This window comes from Pan paniscus, chromosome 6 (genome assembly GCF_029289425.2).
Source record: "Pan paniscus chromosome 6, NHGRI_mPanPan1-v2.0_pri, whole genome shotgun sequence".
Classification (NCBI taxonomy): domain Eukaryota; kingdom Metazoa; phylum Chordata; class Mammalia; order Primates; family Hominidae; genus Pan; species Pan paniscus.
This window is the reverse complement of record NC_073255.2, coordinates 17105966-17111828: the sequence shown is the minus strand read 5'-3', so window position 1 is coordinate 17111828 and position 5863 is coordinate 17105966.

Sequence of the window (5863 nt, the reverse complement as noted above, 5' to 3'; positions counted from 1 at the left end):
ATAAGTTCAAAGACTATAGAGTACTACATAGTTTTTAAAAAATATGTCAATGTATGGCTTTGTATGAGCTGAACAAATTTTCCCTGATATAAATAGCACAACATGCTTTTCAAATTATCTTTTATTTCCATGAGAATGATACATTTCTTCTTAAAAATTAGTATCAAAATACATACTATTTAAATGAATTAATGTGATCGTTCATACAATCTTCTTCATACATTAAAATGTGAGGTTGACTTACAGTAGTCATATATATTAAGCCTGAACTGACTTTTTAATACAACAGTAATGTAATGGCCTCCTCTTCTTGAATCATGTGACAATGCCACTATTGAAATCACTAGTGGTAAAGTAACAATATTTATATAAATAAAAAACCTTGAAAATATTAAAGCTTTTTTAAAGATTCTGTAAAAATCTAATGATGTTATATGAAGTTTTTTTCAAGAACAAATGTTTGAGTGATAAGTAGTTGAGTCCTGCAGGAATTAATAACCAAGATTCCCTGTTCTCATGTTTACTATGTTCTAGTATAGGTACATAGACAATAAATAAATCAGTAGATATGTATAATATTTTACATAGTGATAGGTCCTATGGAAAAGTTAAAAGTTATGAAAAGAATACAGAATTCTATGGTTCATAAGTATTGAAAATATTCACTTCTTTTTTTTAAACCAGATACAGGCTTACAAAATAGCCAGCTATTAACAGTATTTTAGGAAGGAAAAGAAGATACTCGTTGAAGAAGGTTATGTTTTGAAAGTATGTGTGACAAATGACATAAATATTCAAATAAGCATTTTTAGGAAATCCTTTAACGTGAAAAATACACAAGTTACCCAGTAAGGACACAATTAGATAACATCAGATGCATAAAAGTTTATATTTCAGTAAAACACTCTCTGTGAAAAATGTGATTTAACCTTAATCTTAACTTTACATAGGTTGTTACAGATATCAGTGTGGTCTCTGTTTAGATTTATTCTAAAATAAAAAAATGTTAACAAGTTATCAACAAGGCAGAAAACTTGAAACTTGATTTTGTTAAAGAAGGGTATTTTTTTTTTTTAATTTAAGAATTAAGTACCTTACACTTCTCAAAAGAAGACATTTATGCAGCCAACAAACATGAAAAAAAGCTCATCATCACTGGTCATTAGAGAAATGCAAATCAAAACCACAGTGAGAAACCATCTCACGCCAGTTGGAATGGCGATCATTAAGTCAGGAAACAACAGATGCTGGAGAGAATGTAGAGAAATAGGAAGCTTTTACACACTGTTGGTGGGAGTGTAAATTGCAACCATTGTGGAAGACAGTGTGGTGATTCCTCAAGGATCTAGAACCAGAAATACCATCTGACCCAGCAATCCCATTACTGGGTGTATACCCAAAAGATTATAAATCATTCTACTGTAAAGACACATACACACATATGTTTATTGCAGCACTGTTCACAATAGTAAAGACTTGGAACCAACCCAAATGTCCATCAGTGATAGACTGGATAAAGAAAATGTGGCATATATACACCATGGAATACTATGCAGCCATAAAAAAGGATGAGTTCATGTCCTTTTCAGGGATATGGATGTAGCTGGAAACCATCATTCTCAGCAAACACACACAGGAACAGAAAACCAAACAGCACATGTTCTTACTCATAAGTGGGAGTTGAACAATGAGAACACATGAACACAGGGAGGGGAACATCACACACTGGGGCCTTTTGTGGGGTAGGGGGCTAGGGGAGGGATAGCATTAGTAGAAATATCTAATGTAGATGACGGGTTGATGGGTGCAGCAAACCAACATGGCATGCGTATACCTATGTAACAAACCTGCACGTTCTGCACATGTATCCTAGAACTTAAAGTATAAAAAATAAAAAAGAGTTAAGTGTCTGAAATAGATTTGGGATTAAAATTATTTGTATTTCATCTTTTTGGGGCAACTTAAAAAATGCTATTATCAATATATTCCATTCATGAATCTGAAATTCATGAAATGAAAATAAGAAATCAATGGTTTCCAATATATCTTTTTTAAGGATTCCCTTTGAAGACAAAACATTTAAAATGTATGTTAGAATGGAAAATCATTTCTTAAAAATCAGAAATTACATTTGTCTATTGTCATTTTCAGTGCTATTTAGAAAATATAAATTTAAGCTGACATTTGCCTAGTTATAAATTATGTTTCACCCATAAACCAAAGCAGTTTTGTTGAATCACACTCAGTAAGTTATCACTGAAGAAGTGACTGTACACTACCCTCTAGGCCAATGTTCAGGGGTCCCTGGAAAGGTGAGCAGTCAGGGGCTGCAGGTCTTCTGCTCTCAAATCAAAGCATCTGTTTTGTCACATATCAAGGTTCCTCATAAGATGCTATTTACAAATAAGTATTTCACAAGCTTTAAAAAATTCTGAAAAACCACTGATCAAGGAAACAGAAATCTACCAGAAAAAAAAAAGCCTCACAAACTTATTAATGATTCTTCTCCCTTGAGAAACTGGATAGGAGGAGCACATTCAGGTAATACATCTTTTCATTTTCGTTTTTTCATATTATTCTACAGAGATAATTTTGGGCACATCCCATCTAATTTCAAATCATACTACCTCATACAAGATTTTAAAAATAGTAATTAAAACACAACCTCTAAGCTGACAAAAATTGTTTGAAAAAAGTTGATGAAAACAAAAGTTTAAAACAAGTTTAAAACAAAAAAACTTGACTCAAACTTTGTGACTGGGCAACTCCTTTAAAAGTAAACATTCAGAAAAAACATTCAGAAAAAGTTCACCAAGTGTTTGAGTAAGTTTAGAGGGAGACAAGTAGAGAGGGGTTGGACACGAAGTGGGCATTGAAAAAGATAGAATTGGGGGATAAAAAACATGGGCAAATAATTATTTCTAAGAAAAAAGGAACAGAATGAGCAAAGGGATAAAGGAATGAACTGTTTCCAATGAGAAAGAACTCGATTTGGTCAGGACATAGTTGAAGGGCAATAAGAAATGATTGTGAACTGAGATTGTAGCCAGCTAATGAAAGGTTCTCAACACCGGAGTAAGAACTTGGGCTTTTTTCAGTAAAAAAGAAGGAAGTGCAGATATACCTCCTTTTATTGTGCATCACCTTATTGCGTTTTGCAGATATTGTGGTTTTGATAAATTGGTTTCTTTCAATCCTGTGTCCAGCAAGTCTGTGAGTGCCATTTTTTTCAACAGCATGTTCTCATTTCATGTCTCTGTCGCATTTTGGTAATTTTTGCAATATTTCAAATGTTTCATTATTAAACCTATTTTAATGATCTGTAATCAGTGATCTTTGATGTTTTTGTAAGTATTTGGAGGTAGCATGAACCATACCCATGTAAGGCAGTGAACGTAATAAAAAAAAGTGTGTGTTCGGACTGCTCTACTAACCAGCTGTTCCCACATCCCTCTGTCCTTGAGACAAAATAACATTGAAATGAGGCCAATTAATAATCCTACAATAGCCTCTAACTGTTCAAGTAAAAGGAAGAGTCACATATTTCTCACTTTCAATCAAAAGCTAGAAATAATTATACCTAGTCATCAAGCATTTCTCACCAAGGACAATCTTGGAAAGTCAACATAGGCTGAAAGCTAGGTCTCTTGCACAAGTTGTGAATGCAAAGGAAAAGTTCTTGAAGGAAATTAAAAGTGCTATTTCCTTACTGTAAGTAATTGAAAAGTGTTCCAGAAAACATGAATGATAAGAAAATCAAACAGCCTTATTGCCGATATGGGAATGTTTTAGTGGTTTCAATAGATCAAACCAGCCACAACATTGCCTTAAGCGAAAGCCTAATCCTGAACAAAGCCCTAACATGCTTCAATTCTATGAAGGCTGAGAGAGATGAGGAAGCTATTGAAGAAAAGTTGGAAGCTACCAAGAGGTTGGTTAATGATGTTTAAGGAGATAAGTTGTTTCCATAATACAAAAGTGCAAGGTGAAGCAGTAAGTGCTGATGGAGAACCTGCAGTAAGTTATCCAGAATATCTAGCTAAGATCATTGATCAAAGTGGTTACAATGAACAACATATTTTCAATGTAGATAAAACAACCTTCTTTTACAAAAAGGTGCCATCTAAAACTTTCATAGCTAAAGAGAAGTCAATGCTTGCCTTTAAAGCTTTAAAGGACAGGCTGACTCTCTTTAGTGGTGAATGTAGCTGGTGACTTTCAGTTGAAGCCAATGTTCATTTGCCATCCTGAAAATCCTAGGACCCTTAAAACTTTGACCTACTCTGCCTGTGTTCAATAAATGGAACAGTCTGGATAATAGGACATCTGTTTACAACACGGTTCAATGAATATTTTAAGCCCATTTTTGAGACCTGCTTGGAAAAAAAAATTCCTTTCAAAGTATTACTACTCATTAACAATGTACCTGGTCACCCAACAGCTCTGATGATGTACAAATAGATTAATGTTGTTTTCATGCCTCTTAACACAACGTGCATTCTGCAGCCATGGATCAGGGAGTAAACTTGACTTTTGAATCTTACTATATAAGAAATACATTTTGTAAGACCATAGCTGTCATAGGTAGTGATTCCTCTGATGGATCTGGGCAAAGTAAATTGAAACCTTCCAGAAAGGATCTGCCATTCTAGATGCCATTAACAACATTTGTGATTCAGGGGAAGAGGTCTAAATATGAACATTAACAGGAGTTTGAAAGAAGTTGATTTCAACTCTCATGGATAATTTTGAGGGGTTCACGACTTCAGTGAAGGAAGTCACAGCAGATGTGGAAATAGCAAGAGAACTAAAATTTAGCAATGGAGTCTGTAGATGTGACTGAATTGCTACAACTTGATGCCAAAACTTGAACAGATGAGGAACTGTTTCTTATGAATGAGCTAAGAAAGTGGTTTCTTCAGTTGGAATCTACTCCTGGTGAAGATGCTGAGACCATTGCTGAAATGACAATAAAGAATTTAGAAAATTATTTAAACATGGTTGATAAAGCAGAGGCAGCATTTGAGAGGACTGGCTCCAATTTTGAAAAAAGACCTACCATTGGTAAAATGCTATCAAAACAGCATCACATGCTAGAGACATCTTTCATGAAAGGACAAGGCAATAGATGTGATAAACTTCATTGTTGTCTTAAGAAATTGCCATAGCCACCCCAACTTTAGTAACCACTACAGGGATCTATCAGCAAACAACATCCAGACAAGATCCTCTGCCGGCAAAAGGAGTACAAACTTCTGAACATTCAGATGATCGTTAACATTTTTTAGCAATAGTGTGTGTGTGTGTGTGTATGTATATATTTTATATGGGGTCTCGCCATGTTGACCAATTTGGTCTTGAACTTCTGGGCTCAGGTGATCCTCCCACCTTGGCCTCCGAAAGTGCTGGGATTACAGGTGTGAGCCACTGCACACAGCCTATTTTTTATTAAGGCATATATATTGTGTTTTTCGACATAATGCTATTGCACACTTAATAGACTACAGTATGATGTAAACATAACTTTCATATGGACTGGGAAACCAAAAAAAGGTGTGTAACTTGCTTGATTATATCACTTTATCGATATGGTGTGGAACCAAACCTGCAGTATATCCAAGGTATGTCTATAATATCAAGGGAAATTTCACGTACGAGATAAATTCCAGAGACATTACAGAGGTAGAATGGATAAAGCTTGAGTACTGATTGGAAGTTAAGTGAATGAAAAAAAGAAATCAAAGATAATGCTAAAGTAGAGTTCAGGTAAGGACTATAAGGATGAAAAGGATTAAAGGTAAAAGATTTTGAATATCTACACTGATTTGTTTATGTCAAGGAAATTTCAAAAGCATAGCCAAAA